Source organism: Balaenoptera ricei, chromosome 19 (assembly GCF_028023285.1).
Source record: "Balaenoptera ricei isolate mBalRic1 chromosome 19, mBalRic1.hap2, whole genome shotgun sequence".
Taxonomy (NCBI): domain Eukaryota; kingdom Metazoa; phylum Chordata; class Mammalia; order Artiodactyla; family Balaenopteridae; genus Balaenoptera; species Balaenoptera ricei.
The window spans coordinates 11,566,636-11,582,529 of NC_082657.1; the positions used below are offsets into that span (position 1 = coordinate 11,566,636).

Below are 15,894 nucleotides of genomic sequence, written 5' to 3' on the forward strand. Positions count from 1 at the left end.
TACCCCAACCTCACTCAATGTCCTCCCTCTGGTCTCCTGTTGGGTCTCCCCATTGACTGAACCCAGCTGGAAGGCAAGAGATCCCACTGACAGTCCCCACAGCACAGGGCAGGGGGAGAAAGGGAGAGAGTGAATTTGAAGAAGGAAACAGAAAGTGTCCAGCAGTCACCCCTTTCCTTTGTCCAGATGAAAATCAGAGTGCTCAATACAGAAGACACAATTCCCATTCGTTACTTAATCATAGAACCATATTGTGCTAATGACAATGGGTCACACACCCACAGCATTAGACAACCAGTTCTTCATGTACTACAGTGAGAGGAAGATGGGGAAAAACAGCCTATGACGAAGATGAGAAGGTCCTAACTGTGTAGCTGGTGGTGATCAGAGCTGCCCTCTCCTACCATCCATTCTGTGTTCTCTTACCACCTGCCAACACCTCCTCTGGACAACTGGTGTGACACAAATCTTCATTCTTAAGGGAAGTAAGTGTTCAATGGTCTTGTCTTTATTGGCTCTTGGCCACTTTCTGCTGAACAGGGCCACCGGCCAAGGAGATATTACCCCCAACGCATCCCCTGGCTTCCAAACATGGTCCTCCTTGATCCAGCAACCCAGCCTCCCTCCGGTGGTCAGGTTCCCTCTGGCCATCAGCAGAGTGGCCCTCGTCTCTGCCTGTTGTTTCAGCAGCACAAGGAGCACAAAACGGCAAGGGGGCAGTCCTGGCTTCCAGTTGATTAAAGCTCTGATGGGGTTCCTCACCCACACCAAGCCCGAGGTCACAGAGACCAGGAGCAAAAATTCCTTAAGCGGGTTGTTAGGTGTACTAGTGGGAGGGGACACTCCCTTATCCTCCCCTGATTCATGGACCCCTGCATTCTGGCTCTGGGGGAGGTGACACGATGGACTGGCCACCGGTTCAAGACATACAGCATCTCCTGTTGGGCGGCAGGGTACCTTCTCTCACCCGGTGCCCTCATCAACCATCACGGCCATTCCACCCTTCCGATAGGTCAGCTGTCTCTGTGTAGTGGGGCACCTGGAAGATCAGTGAGCTCCATGGATGGGAGTTAATTGCCTCACTTCCTTTGCCTTAAAATATGTCCTCTAGCTGGAAGCAATACTTCATGGGATACTGTAGCAATAGAACAGACATCCTCTAAGTTCCCAAATGGCAGGGCTGACAGAAGCATTGAGTCCGAGGAAGGCAAATCAGAACCCACAGTGTGTATTTATCCCTGTGGGGGGGAAGCTCAGTCCCCTCGAGGGTGGGGTGTGTCCTGGGTAGTCCTGCTGTAGAAAGACGCCATAACAGGCTTAGAGTTGGCCTCTGCCTCTGTTGGTTTGGGCACTGAGTACAGTCAACAGCCAGGTCACCTTGGGGAGAGTTAACCCATTTGTTGTCTCTGTGGGGAGCTGAGGTAGGAGGTAGATGGGCCCTGGACACAGCAGCTAGAGTTTGTCGAGAGGAGTAAATTTGAGCTTTGTTTTCCCTACACACTTCAACGACAAAGTTAGTGGCAGGAGCTGAGCTCTGCTGGAGTAAAGAGATAAGATGACCACATCTATCACTCCTGAGGTCAGGAAAACCTTCCCTGTCTGCACATGCGCAGGAAGCCTCCTCAGGGTCAAAAAGGGAGGGGGCGTCACCCCATAAATAAGTGTTGTCAAACCTCTCATTAGCCTCTGTGCTGGAATCCATCTCGGCAAAAAGATGTGCACGCCTATTGGGAAGGGTCCTAGGGCAGGTCAGATGTGGGAAAAGAAGCGAGATAATTGGCTAGAGGAGAACAAAGATGCAGAAGAACTGCCCTCTATAAATGATTTAACAGCCTTTTTACTGTGGTCCGCCCACACCCTTTCTCTCCTGGTGTGTATTTCTGCCTAGCTTCTGTCTTATATAAATAAACTGTTTCTCTGTGTGCTCTCCCACATGTTGTGCTGTGTTGCTAATAACAAACTTTGTACCTGTTTTTGAAGTTTTTGCCTCCTTGAAACATTCTTGTTACCACAGGGCAAGAGCCAGGGCAACTTCACTTCTAGTCTCTAGCCCCCCCCCGGTGGACTAGGGGCTAGGATTCCTGGTTTTCATCCAGGCTACTCAAGTTCAATTTCTGGGCAGGGAAATAAGATCCTGTGTCAAGATCACTCGCTGCTGTCTATCCAAAATCAGAGCCTCCACCACCCACATAGCCACTTTGCACATGGGCCCAGTGTGCAAGCACTGATGCGAGAGAAGCCGCCTGACACGGCTCACTGGGTACCAAGAGCCTCCTGCTCAGGGCATGGGTTCTGGTGGGCATTCGTGTGGGACATGAACATCTTCACCCTCTGTGCCCATCCCCAGAGGACCATCCACATATCCTCCGTGTCTTCATTTGATGCTTTTATTCTTACCAAGTCCTTGACCAAATGGCTCACCAGGGGTCCATGCAGAAGTGGACTTGAGGACCTCTCTCCCGCCCACAAAGTGGACCCCTGAAGTTTTGCCCCCTGAAGGATTTCCTTACATCACTCTTTCAGGACCACATGTGCGAGTGCTAACACAGCAGCTACCCACTTCTGCCTGGTGCCAGCCCACGCTCCAGATCTGTGCATACACCTAGTCTGTGCTTTCTGTCCTCTGTAAATAGATCACAGGGAATCCCCATGAGCTCATAGGTGTGGGTGGGGGAAGAGGCAGGAGGAGTGGGTGCCATGGGTGCCTGAGCCACTTGCTGGCGTGTCCACCTGTGCCCTCCATTCCTGCTTGAGCCTGATCTCAAACACACCTTTTCCACAGATGGTGGACGCTGCTGAGCGTGCCCAACATCATGGTTCGGTAGCTTGACTGCATCCAGTATGTGATGTGCAGTTCAGGTCACAATGCCCTTGGTGTTGGTGGCCAGGTGTCACTGTCAGTTTGAGCTGCTATAACAAAATATCATGGCTTATCAAGAAGAGAATTATTGGGGCTTCCCTGGTGGCGCAGTGGTTGAGAATCTGCCTGCCAATGCAGGGGACACGGGTTCGAGCCCTGGTCTGGGAAGATCCCACATGCCGCGGAGCGACTAGGCCCGTGAGCCACAATTACTGAGCCTGCGCGTCTGGAGCCTGTGCTCCGCAACAAGAGAGGCCACGATAGTGAGAGGCCCGCGCACCGCGATGAAGAGTGGCCCCCACTTGCCACAACTAGAGAAAGCCCTTGCACAGAAACAAAGACCCAACACAGCCATAAAAATAAATAAATAAAAACCTTCATGGATTAAAAAAAAAAAAGAACAGAACTATTTCTCACAGTTTTGGAGGCTGGAAGTCCCAGATCAGGGTGCTTGTGTGATCAGGTTCTGGTGAGGGCCCTCTACTGGGCTGCAGATGGTAGATTTCTCATTGTATCCTCACATGGCTGCAAGAGAGCCAACTAGCTCTTCCTTCTTCATGAAAGGGCACTGCGGTGGTTAATGTTCAACTTGACAGGTCTAAGGGATGCCCAGATAGCTGGTAAAACATTATTTCTGGGTGTTTCTGTGAGGGTGTTTCCAGAAGAGAATAGCATTTGAATTGGTGTACTGAGTGAAGATGGCCCTCGCCAAAGTGAGTGGGCTTCTTCCAATCCACTGAGGGCCTGAATAGAACAAGAAGGTAGAAGAAGGAAGAATTTGCTCTCTGCTTGAGCTGAGACACACGTCTTCTCCTGCCCTGGGACATCAGCCCTCCTTGTTTCAGGCCTTCGAACCCGGACTAGGACTTATACCATTGGCTCCCCTGGTTCTCAGGCCTGAGGTTTGAACTGGTACTGCCAGCTATCCTGGGCCTCCATGTACAGACAGCAGATCCTGGGACTTCTTAGCCTCTATAATTGCATGAACCAATTCTTCATAATAAATCTGTTTCTATGTATTCATATATACCCTACTGCTTCTGTTTCTCTGGAGAACCTTGACTAATACAGGCACTAATCCCATCATTAGAGTTCCACCCTCATGACCTAATGACCTCCCAAAGACCCCAGCTCCAAACACCTTCATACTAGGATTAGTGTTTCCAGTGCACCAGGTACCCAGACTCCACTGGGGCCCAGTAATAAGCCTAGAGCCCCTTTCCAAATGTCTGATTGCAATCTTCAGAAGAAGGCATAGATTTTCTTCAAAACATGGAGTTCTGCACCGTGATTATCCTATTGGACCTTGTAAGATGCTCCATATTGTAATATACTGGGTTTGAAACATAAACACTGTTACTGCCATTATTTTCTAAATACAATCACCCAAGAGTTATTTAGAAGAACTTTTTTATATTTCCAACTGGGAGATTTTGGTGGAAGGAAGCTAGGGTTAATTTCTAGTATAATTCTTTTGTGGTTTAAATGGTTTGTTCTTTTTTATAATTTATGGCTACTCCCTATATGGCCTATTGCTTACTATCCCTACTGTTTGATATTAAAATGTATCTGCATTTATCAACACATGATTTTACTTCTTCAGAACCAGTTGAGGATTAGCCAAGTCTGATGTCCTCTTACAGGAAGTTAAGGGTTTTGCCCAACTGTACTTGTGAAACAAGGTTACAAGCTTTTAAAAATCAATTTCCGATAAATTAATTTGCAAACTGGGTTCCGGCTTCTCCGTTCTTTGGCAATTGAATAAAGTTTGTTCTGTTCCAGTCCTCCCACCCCCCCAAAAAAAATCAATTGCAAGTCACTGATTCATTGCAAAAAAAATCAGCTGTGGGCTAAAAAAAAGTATCGGAATTTAGATTTTGCATATTTATTTGTAGAGCCTTGAACTAGCTAATGCTCGTTTGATTTCTAAATTATTCATGTTGGGTCTAAAGTCAATTTCAGTCAAAGAACCAACTTTTAAAGCTGTTTACATTCTTCTAGTTTGAATTACAAAGATAGAGGGGAGAGAAAGGGGGGTTAAGAAAAAGAGAGAGGAGAAAGAGGAAGAGGGAGAGAGAGAAATGAAGAATAGAAGGAAAGAAAATTGGCTATAGAATGGAGAAGGAGAAAAAAAAAAGTAGAGACAGAATGAAGTTCAGATCTAAAGATCAGCCTGTCTCTTCTGGATATTGACCCCTAATCTGATCCCAGAACCAGACTGATTCTTAACTCTGACCCTATACAATCCCACATTCTGAACCTAAACATCTCATATCAGTTCCCGACCCTGAACAAGCTAAGCCCTAACCCTGACCCTAAACCCTGATTCTGTTATTTGCACTGCAGACTTGAACTTTAAAGAATCTAAAATAGTCATTCCCCAAGTGGACATTCACATCCAGAGATGGTGTTTCATGGGCTTACAGTGGGTTAGGCAGCTTGTGCCCTTTCAGCCTTCAACTTCTCCCTCTGCATCGGTTTTGTCACCCATCCCTCAGAGCCTCTAAAGACACTTACTGAAACAAAATCACTTCCTTGGTCTTCCATTCCTTTCACTGCCTCTTCCCTTCTCAGTCAAGCATCTTCAACTATCTGGACCTATTTTCTTTGCTTCTATTATTTCACCTCCCACTCACTCCTCCATGCTCTCTTTCCATCTCCTCTTTCTCTAAAACTGCTTTTACTGGGCTTCCCTGCTGGCGTAGTGGTTAAGAATCCATCTACCAATGCAGGGGACATGGGTTCGAGCCCTGGTCTGGGAAGATTTCACATGCCGCGGAGCAACTAAGCCTGTGCACCACAACTACTGAAGCCTGCGCACCTAGAGCCCGTGCTCCGCAACAAGAGCAGCCACTAAAATGAGAAGCCCGCGCACCGCAACAAAGAGTAGCCCCCGCTCGCCGCAACTAGAGAAAAGCCCGCTCGCAGCAACGAAGACCCAACGCAGCCAAAAATAAATAAAATAAATTTATTAAAAATAAATTAACTTTTAAAAATAAAATAAATAAAATGAAATTGCTTTTACCAAGGTTGAGGTAGGAAATAGATGGGCCTCTGGGCCGTACAGCTGGTGTCTGTCAAGTGGAGTAAAATTGAAGCTTTGTTCTCACCCAGACACTCCAAGGACAAAGCTAGTGGCAGGAGCTGAGCTCTGCTGAAGTAAAGAGATAAGATGACCACTCCTGAGGTCAAGGAAAACTTCCCTGTCTGCACATGTGCAGGGAGTCAAAAAGGGAGGGGGCGCCACCCCATAATAAGTGTGGACATACCCCCACAGGCCTCTGCGGTGGGATCCATCTTAGCAAAAAGTTGTGCACTCATCTTGGGGAGGGTCCTAGAACAGGTCAGATGTGGAAAAAGAAGTTAGATAATTGGCCAAAGGTAAACAAAGACCTGGAAGGACTGTCGTATATAAATGATTCAAATCACCTCTTCACTGCACTCCTCATTCAGGACACCCACACTCCTCTCTGTGTGTGTATTTCTGCCTAGTTGCTGCTTCTTCTTTCTTTCTTTTTTTTTTTTTTTATATTTATTTATTTGGCTGTGCCGGGTCTTAGTTGAGGCACATGGGATCTTCGTTGCGGCATGCGGGATCTTTAGTTGCGGCATGTGGGATCTAGTTCCCTGACCAGGGATCGAACCTGGGCCCCCTACATTGGGAGCACGAAGTCTTAACCACTGGACCACCAGGGAAGTCCTTCTGCCTAGCTTCTGACTTACTGCACTCCTCCTTATTAGAGAGGATGCCCATACCCTTTCTCTCTGGGTGTGTATTTCTGCTTAGCTTCTGTCTTAAATAAACAAACTGCTTCTCTGTGTGCTCTCCCACATGTTATGCTGTGTCTCTAATAATAAACTTTGTACCTGTTTTTACAGTTTTTGCTTCCTTGAAACATTCTTGCTTTCAATGGGGGTACAGCCAGGGGAACTTTGTCTCTAGCCTCTAGCCCCTGGTGGTCTAGCTGCTGGGATTCCTGGTTTTCATTCAGGCTACCCAGGTTCAATTCCTGGGCATGGAACTAAGATCTCTCTTCAGGACCGCTCACTGCTGTCTCTCTGAGATCAAGGTCACCAATATCCTCTTTTATTGCTAAACCTGCAAGGTGCTCCTCAGGCTAGTTTTGCAGCCTTTGACATGATACACTACTTTGTTCCTGGAATAACCCCTGAGGGTAAATACAAGTCGAAAAAGAAAGAGAAATTAATTTTTCCTAGTGCAAAAAGGAAAAGAGATTCCCCTTTCTTTCAGAGCATTTTCTTTAGAAAATGTGTCATTGTAAATTCTTTCTCTGTCCCTTTGAGATGTATGTAAATCTTTTAAAAATCTATATAAGATTCTTGCCAGCTTTCCAACCCAGGGAGTATCTTTCCCAAGGACCTGGGAGTTATCGCTTTGAAAATGTGATCAACAGGGAAGATGGCACCTCTGTCTCCCAGATTCTGGGGGAGGGTAAGAGCCCAGTTGAGGTGGACACCGCACTCCAGGTTGCAAAACTACCTCCAGTCATGAAGATGTGAGAAGTTTATTTTTCCTTTGGATAAAGCTAATTAACTAATACAGATGATCACCCCCAACTACCAGATGAATTTAGGATATGTGACAAATGGTGCTGTCAAGTCCTCTTACTTGAGGACTAGTTACTGTTTATCTTAAGAACATGTATGTAGGGGGTTGTATCTGTCTGGCTATATAAGGGAGTGAGCTTTCTTTCGGTCTTTGCAATTTCTTAGCAAACTGCCTGTAGTGTACATCACATTCTGGTTTAATGCTATAATAAAACTTTTTCTTTTTTCTCTTCTACCTGTGTGGAGAGGTTTTCTGGGTTGAGACGAGCCTTTGTTTTTCTTTTCTTTTTTTTTTTTCTCTTTCAAATTGAATATATTTGACATATAACACTGTTTAAATTTAAGGTGTACAATATTTTAATTTGATACATTTATATATTGCTATATGATTGCCATTGTAGCAATATTTCACACCTATATCCCATTACATAATTATCTTTTCTTTTTAGTGGTTGGAATAATTAAGTTCTAGTCTTTTAGCAAGTTCGATGATTATAATAAAATGTTGTTGTCTATATTCATGTTAGAGCTCTATGGCTTATTTACTACTTGTTTCAAGTTTGCACCCTTAAACAACATCTCTCCTATCCCCCCGCAAGCCCATCTCCTTGTTACCGACCAAGGTTCCTGGCCTCCTTAATCAATAGAAATTGATCAGAGGCCAGCCAAGAAATTCAGGCAAGGCCTTATTGGGGTCCCTGCTGCAGCAGGGGGGAATGAGAACAAGTAACAGGTTTCCTTGCTGGCTCGCTCGCTGAGGGGGCTGCGAGCTGGCTCCTCACATGGGGGGAGGGTAAGGGTATGTCCAGCGGTGGGGCTGGAGGGACGGCTTAGGTGGTTTGCCCACCCCTCAGGTGGTGGTGTGTGCAGGGGGCATGCGCAGTAACCCGATTTTGCTCCCGACCCCCTGCTTTTGCTCTCAGCTCTTCAGAAGTGGCAGTAGGGCTTTTTGGTCTCTTTGTATCTTGTTGTCCAGATTTTGCCCCAACTGTGCATGCATGCAGTTATTTTTTTTAGTCCCTTATAGTTTCTTAGTATTTTGTTGCTCAAGGAGACGTTTGTCCAGGTGCAAGCATTGCAGCACTGCAGCATAGGGTCCCACGTCCCAGCCTGTCTCATCCTGGTAACCACCATTTTTACTCTCTGTTTTTATGACTTTGGCTTTTTAAGATTCCACATATAAATGATATCATACAGTACTTGTCTTTCTTGGTCTGACTTATCTCCCTTAGCATCAGGCGCTCAAGGTCCATCCATGTTGTCATAAATACCTGTAGCAGGATGTCCTTTCTCGTGATGGAATAATATTCCATTGTGTGTGTGTGTGTGTGTGTGTGTGTGTGTGTGTGTGTGTGTATATATATATATATAGACTCACCGTCTTTATGCTTTCATCTGTTGATGGGCTTTTAGTTTGTTTCCATATCTTGGCTATTGTGAATAATGCTGCAATAAACATGGGAATGCATATATCTCTTTGAAATCCTGTTTTCATTTCCCTTGGGTCTATACCCCAGAAGTGGAATTGCTGGATTTCATTTTAGTTACATTCTCGAAACACCCCCGACCTTCTGAATTTCTAAGACATCACCTTGCTGGCCAATCCTCAGAGAGGAGGTGCAGCCCTCTCCTTACAGATCATCAATGAAGAGAGACCCACGACCTTGTTCACAGTGTCAAGGCCATCCTCTGGGTCACCTTTACAGAGCTCACTGGCCCCGGGGGTGGCTGAGACCTCTGAGGAAGGAGCGTGGCCCCAGGCCCCTGACCTATTCTCAGTCAGTCACCCCTCTGTCTCTCCACAGACCCAGTGGCACAGCCCTCCATCGAAGCCAGCAACACCACAGTCACAGAACATGAGAATACCGTGGTCCTGACCTGCCACACAAATGACACTGGGATCTCCATATGCTGGTTCTTCAATGGCCAGAGGCTACTGCTCACAGAGAGGATGAAGCTGTCTCCAGACAACAGCACCCTCACCATCAACCCCGTCAGGAGGGAGGATGCCGGGGATTATCAGTGTGAGGTCTCCAACCCGGGCAATTCCAGCAAAAGTGACCCCCTCAGGCTGGATGTGAAATGTAAGTGACCACTCGCCCCATGCTACATCTTCCCGGGAGAATTACTCTACAAACGGTGTGCAAAATGGATAGAGGTCACAGGGGGCAGAATAGCAGTTAAGAGACCATTATAGTAAACAGATGGCAAAATCTTAATAGCGCCATCTCTGGAAAAAATACAATTAGTTTCTAATCCTGGGTCTGGCATTTACTCTGTGACCTTGTACAATATTTTTTTTTTTCTGGCGCACTTTCTTTATATGGTAAAAATAAAAAGTATGTAAGATTTACCATTTAAATAATTTTTAAGTTTATAGCTCAGTGGCATTAAGTACATTCATATTGGTTTGCAATCATTACCCATATACATCCACTACATTTTGGTTAGTATTGTCATCTGAAAATATTATCTTCCAGTCCGTGAACACAGAATGTCTTTCCATTTATTTATGTCTTCTTTAATTTCTCTTACTATGTTTTCTCCTTTTTGAAAAATTGTTTTTCAGTTTTTCTGTGTGCAAGTCTGTCACTTACCTGGTTAAGTTAATTCCTAAATGTTTTATTCTGATTGATGCTGTTATAAATGGAATTTTTAAAATTTCCTTTTCATACTGTTCACTTTTCATGTATAGAAAATACAACTGTATTTATGTGCTGGTTTAGTATCCTGCAGCTTTGCCAAATTTGCTTATTAGTCCTAACAGTTTTTTGTGACATTTTTAGGGTTTTCTATATAAGGTCACATCATCTGCAAACAATTAATTTTGCTTCTTCATTTACAATTTCGATGTCTTTTATTTCTTCTTCTTTTTTTTTTTTTTTTTTTGCCTACTTGGTCTATTACTTTCAATACTATTTTGAATAGAAGTGGCAAAAGCAGGCATCCTTATCTTGTTCTTGATCTTAGCGGAAAAACTTTCAGGCTTTCACATTTAGAATGATGTTAGATACGGGTTTTAATATATGGCCTCTATTATGTGGAGGTAGTTTCCTTCTATTCTGAGTTAGAGTGTGATGAAAGGATTTTGAATTTTGTCTAATGCTTAAACTGATTTAATCTCCTTCTTAGTTACAGGTTGATCATATTTTCTATGTCTCTGTGATTCCACCTTGGTAGCTTTTGAGTTTCTAGGAATTTGTCTATTTCATCGAAGTTATGCAACTTGTTGGCTTATAATTATTCATAATACTCTTGTAATTCTTATTATTTCTTGAGAATTGGTAGTTACGTTCCCACTTTCATTTCTGATTTTAGTAATCTGAATCTTCCCTTTTTTTCTTGATCATTCTAGTTAAAGGTTTGTCAATTTTGTTAATCCTTTTTGAAGAACCAATTTTTGTTTTTATTGATTTTCTCTATTATCTTTCCATTCACTGTTTATCTCCACTCTGATTGTTATTATTTCCTTCCTTCTGCTAGCTCACGGTTTGGTTTGTTCTTCTTTTGCTAGTTCCTTAAGTTGTAAAGTTCGGTTGCTGATTTGAGATCTTTTTTTTTCAATGTAAGCATTAACAATTATAAACTTCTTGCACAAGATTATTAACTACTCTGAGCCTCAGATTCCTCAACTGAAAATTGCAGTAAAAGCACCTGCTTCATGGCATTATTTCAAAGATTTAATGTACTATTAAATTAAACTCTTGGTAAAACGCCACACACAGAGGAAAATGTTCCATAACTGTTAGATGCTATTACTACTACTATTACCATTAGGCTCTATAAAATCAGGTACTCCTACCGTCAAGGACTACCTGACTCTAGATCCACCTGTTAGCTATATGACAATGGGCACGTTTTTTCACCACTGGAAGCCTCAAGTTTTTCACCTATGAAATGGAAATAATGTCGATCTGGCAGGGTTACATGAATCAAACGAGATATATGTAAAGTATATAGCCCACGCGCCTAGAGCCCATGCTCTGCCACAAGAGAAGCCACCGCAATGAGAAGCCTGTGCACTGCAACGAAGAGTAGCCCCCGCTCACTGCAGCTAGAGAAAGCCAGCATGCAGCAATGAAGACCCAGCACAGCCAAAAATAAAATAAATAAAATAAATAAATTTATTTTTAAAAATGGATAACCAACAGGGACCTACTGTAAAGCACAGGGAACTCTGCTCAATGTCATGTGGCAGGCTGGTTGGGAGGGGAGTTTGGGGGAGAATGAATACATGTATATGTATGGCTGAGCCCCTTTGCTGTTCACCTGAAACTATCACAAATTTTTAATTGGCTATACTCCAATATAAAATAAAAAGTTTAAAAAAAATGAAAATTTATTCCTTGAAGGAACAAGTAGAGACTACTTCATGTTGACAGTTGTTTTGCAGAGCACCTCCCACTGTAAAATAATGTCACCTTCACTCATTCTTCTCTGTTCTTTCCATGACAGATGATTCAACACAAGGAAGTTCTTCTGGCCTCTCAGGTGGTGCTATTGCCGGCATCGTGATTGCAGTCCTGGCTGGGGTAGCTCTGATAGCACCCCTGGTGTATTTCCTGTATGTGAGATAGACTGAAGGGTATGATGCCTTTCCTCTTGTTCTGCTTTCTCTGAGGCTAATCGTCATGCTTGGCAGAGAGAAGGAGACTTCATCTCTGTCTCTGGCCTGGATCTGCTCCTCATGCTTCCTAAAGCCCTGCTTCTTGGCACTAATTCTTAGGGGTCTCTTCTTCCCTGGTCTTCATGCTTCATGCTTCATGTCTCCCGGACATGGTTATTTCCAACCCCATCTGGTTTAGCGGGAGCAGAGCCCATTATGTTCCTCTGTCCCCAGTCAGGGAAGCCAAGGTCCAAGAAGGAAAACTAATGAGGAAATGAAAGAAGCAGGAAGAAGGGGGTCCTGTGCTCTGTCGACAACAGTAGCAGGAGGAGGGAGGGACAGGACAGGAAGAGAACCTAAGAAAAGCAGAAACAACCAAAGGCCTCCTGGGCAATAAATAAAGTGAGAAAAAAACAGCATCTACCTACAAAAGGGGAAAAGTGCCAGGGTAGAAATAGAAGCAGTTGGCATGAATGGCCCTAAATGTGAACAGCCAGTAAGCAGGAGAGGAGTAAACACTAGAAGGGATGATAGGTAGATTGAAGAAGGAGGTCCTCAGAGGAAAGAGGACCAACCAAGGTATAAATGAACATTGAGGAGCCCCAAGGAATCATGCTGACAGTGTCCTTCCTAATTCAAGGAGCAAAGATCCTGTGCCTGGGAATAGCAGTCACAGTGTCTGATATTTATTTAGGGCAAGTGACCAGCAAGACCTCTCGGAGCACAAATCCTCAGACCACAACCAGAGTAAGTAAACCTGCTCACCTCGTGAGAGCTCGTATGTTCTACTATATACCCTGCCCTAGCAGGGAATCCCGGATTTCCAAGTGAATCCCTACCTTCTGAATTATTAGAGGGGATCTCAGTTTCCCAGTCTTACAACTGGCATAGGTCCTCACACCCTTCCTGCTGCAAAAGATTCCCCTGAGACACAGCTGGGGGAGAGACACTCACCCCTCCTAGGCCAGGCAAGTCAGGCAGGCCATGAGATGGACATGTTTCCAGAAGCCTTTTCCTCATCCTACCTCCTTCCCCCTCCTGCCTCTATTACGGATGCAGGCATCTCCTTTGGTGAGGCTTTCCCTGCCTTTGGTGCTCTGGGTACTGTGGGCCTCAATGCCCCTCCTTGCCGCTGGAGCCTGCGGCTGAGACACACACCTGGGCAAAACTCGGGCCTTGTGAACTGGAAGAAATCTTCAGAAGTGCACTGAGGCCTCTCCCCACCCCTCCTTGGTCTAATGCCCTGGGGTCTGGACCACAGACTGAGGGAAGTGAATTCCTTAAGTCTTAATCATGGGCCACCTCCCCACCCCACCCTCTCACCACCTGCCACCTCCTTCAGCTAGAAGCACAACAGCTTAGGAACGCCACATTCTGAGGCCATAAGTCAGCTCTGCATTTTCATGGGTTGGTAACTCTTCTTTTGCTTCCCCAGGTCAGGGCTACTCTGACAATTCACCCAACAAGCCAGTTTCATTGGCTCTTTTTCTCATGAAAATATCTCTGTGTAGAATGGGTTATTCTTGAAGACACCAATGGGAGATCAAGTTTGGATCAAAGTTCCTCACTGCAACAACAAACAAAGAAGTATTGGTTAATCACTCCCATGGGTCTAATTCATGCAAGAATGTTGGCTTTAGAATTTTTCCCATCCTGTATTTCAATCCTGGCTGTGACCTTGAGCAAGTAACTTAACCTAGTTGATCCTCAGCTTTGTCCTCTGTAAAATGGGCATGCTGCCTACTTCAAAGGGAAGGTCAAGGAATTAAATGACAGAAATGTAAAGCCCTCATCACAATGCCCAGCTCAAGGAAGGCACTAGATCATTCTCCTTGCTCTGCCTCCAATCTGATCCTGCCCTTACTGTCAAAGGATCATTTCCATTCTAATGGGTCTGAGGCCTTAGTTCCTTTACTGTCTATTAATAAATTTTGCTGAATATTCTCATCTTAACCTTCAATAGAATATACACACATGCTGAAAAGTGCTTAAATCATATTTGAACAATCTGAACAACCCATGTAAGCAGCACCCAAATCGATAAATAAAACATGTCATTCCCCCCCCCCCCCCGCAAAAAAGACCTCCAGTTACTTCCCTTCAAAGAGTAACCACTATCCTCACTTCCAATGCGATTATGCTCTTACATAAAGGAAAAACACAGTATGTCCTTACATGTGTCTGGCTTCTTTTCATTCAAAATTGTTTTGTAAGATTCATCCATCTCATTGTACGCCCTTGTGCTTAATTTATTCTCATTGCTGTATCATCGTATTTCATTGTAGCATTCCATTATCTATCGTTCCTAATGATCATTCAACAGGATGTTAGTAAGCAGAGAAAATGGGTAATAAAAGCCCTTCTCTGAAGCTAAAAGTTTCAAAGTGGTGAAAGCATGTGGTGCTGAATCACACTGGACAAGGTGAGGGCCTGGCCTACGACACTGATTTAATTGACTGCTGTTCATTCCTTTCAGATCGACGAAGGTGCATATTCTGCCCTGAACTTCAATGCCCAGGAATCAAAGAAACCAACTTCAGCCTCCCATCCCCAACAGCCACAGAAGTGGTTTATTGAGAAGTTAAAAAAAAAAAAAAAAGAAGAAGTAATAATGCAAAAAAAGAAGTAGTGTTCCCTGCATTACTGACTTATTCCAAGTTTCTCATCCCCATCGCTAGGAGATTCTTTCACCGTTAGGGAAAATGGGAAGTGTGTCTTCCCCCCCCGCACCTCCCTAATGAGGCACATCCTGGCTGCCGGGTCACAGCCCCTTCCTTCAGTGTCAGTAGATGAAAAGGTACATCCAGGAGGAGGTCTGGAGGAAACCCAAACTTCCTTGTCATTGAACTTTGGCAAAGCAGACCTTGGGAGAGAGTTGCCGGAACGTCCACCCCTCCCATTTGCTGACCTAGACCAGTTTTATCTATATATTTATCTTATATAAATTTATTTATTTATTTGTTTTTTATTTTTGACTGCGTTGGGTCTTCGTTGCTGCGCGCGGGCTTTCTCTAGTTGTGGCGAGCGGGGGCTACTCTTCTCGTTGTGGTGCGCGGGCTTCTCATTGCGGTGGCTTCTCTTGTTGTGGAGCATGGGCTCTAGGCACGCGGGCTTCAGTAGTTGTGGCTCATGGGCTCTAGAGCGCAGGCTCAGTAGTTGTGGCGCACGGGCTTAGTTGCTCTGCGTCATGTGGGATCTTCCCAGACCAGGGTTCGAACCCATGTCCCCTGCACTGGCAGGCGGATTCTTAACCACTACGCCACCAGGGAAGCCCTAGACCAGTTTTAAACTTGCGTATTCACAGCACACTCATTCCTTCCCACCTCAGTCCTGTCCTATTGGAGTCTAACTTGAATTTGCCATAACCTTGAGAGTTATGTCCTTATGCACTGAAACGCATGTGCCAGAAAAGAAGAGAAAGAAACAGGAAAAGGGAAAGCTTCTCCTAGCTCTTCAAAGTCCAGTATAAATCCACAGGAAAATACATATATAACCAATTTAGGACTGCAAATTCTACACCTTTGTCTACTGTCAGGATTGTCTACCTGCAGGATCAGGGCCTAAACACCTTACTGCTTACCGAGAATACCACCTAGGCCCTTTGGAAAACTTCTTCAGAGAACCTACTAGAAGAAACTAAAAAACTACTTGTCTAGGTCCATAAGTAATTCCTAATAAAAAATGCAAAAAATGCAGGTACGTTTAAATAACTTTATGGGCTTTACTCCAGGAAGTGCCCACAGAGGAAGGGGTTATTGCTTTAAGGGGCAGTTGGCTCTTAACACATACAATCTGCTGGGACTTGGGAAAGGAATCAGAAAGCTACCCTTCAGAGATGATCTAAATAATTGCTAAAGAA

General features: G+C 44.6%; 1 pseudogene; it reads left to right on the forward strand.

Moving 5' to 3' along the window:
* Nucleotides 1–14,732, forward strand: part of LOC132353967 (carcinoembryonic antigen-related cell adhesion molecule 1-like) — a 902,477-nt pseudogene extending 887,745 nt beyond the window's left edge.
* The last annotated feature ends 1,162 nt before the right edge of the window (nucleotides 14,733–15,894 follow it).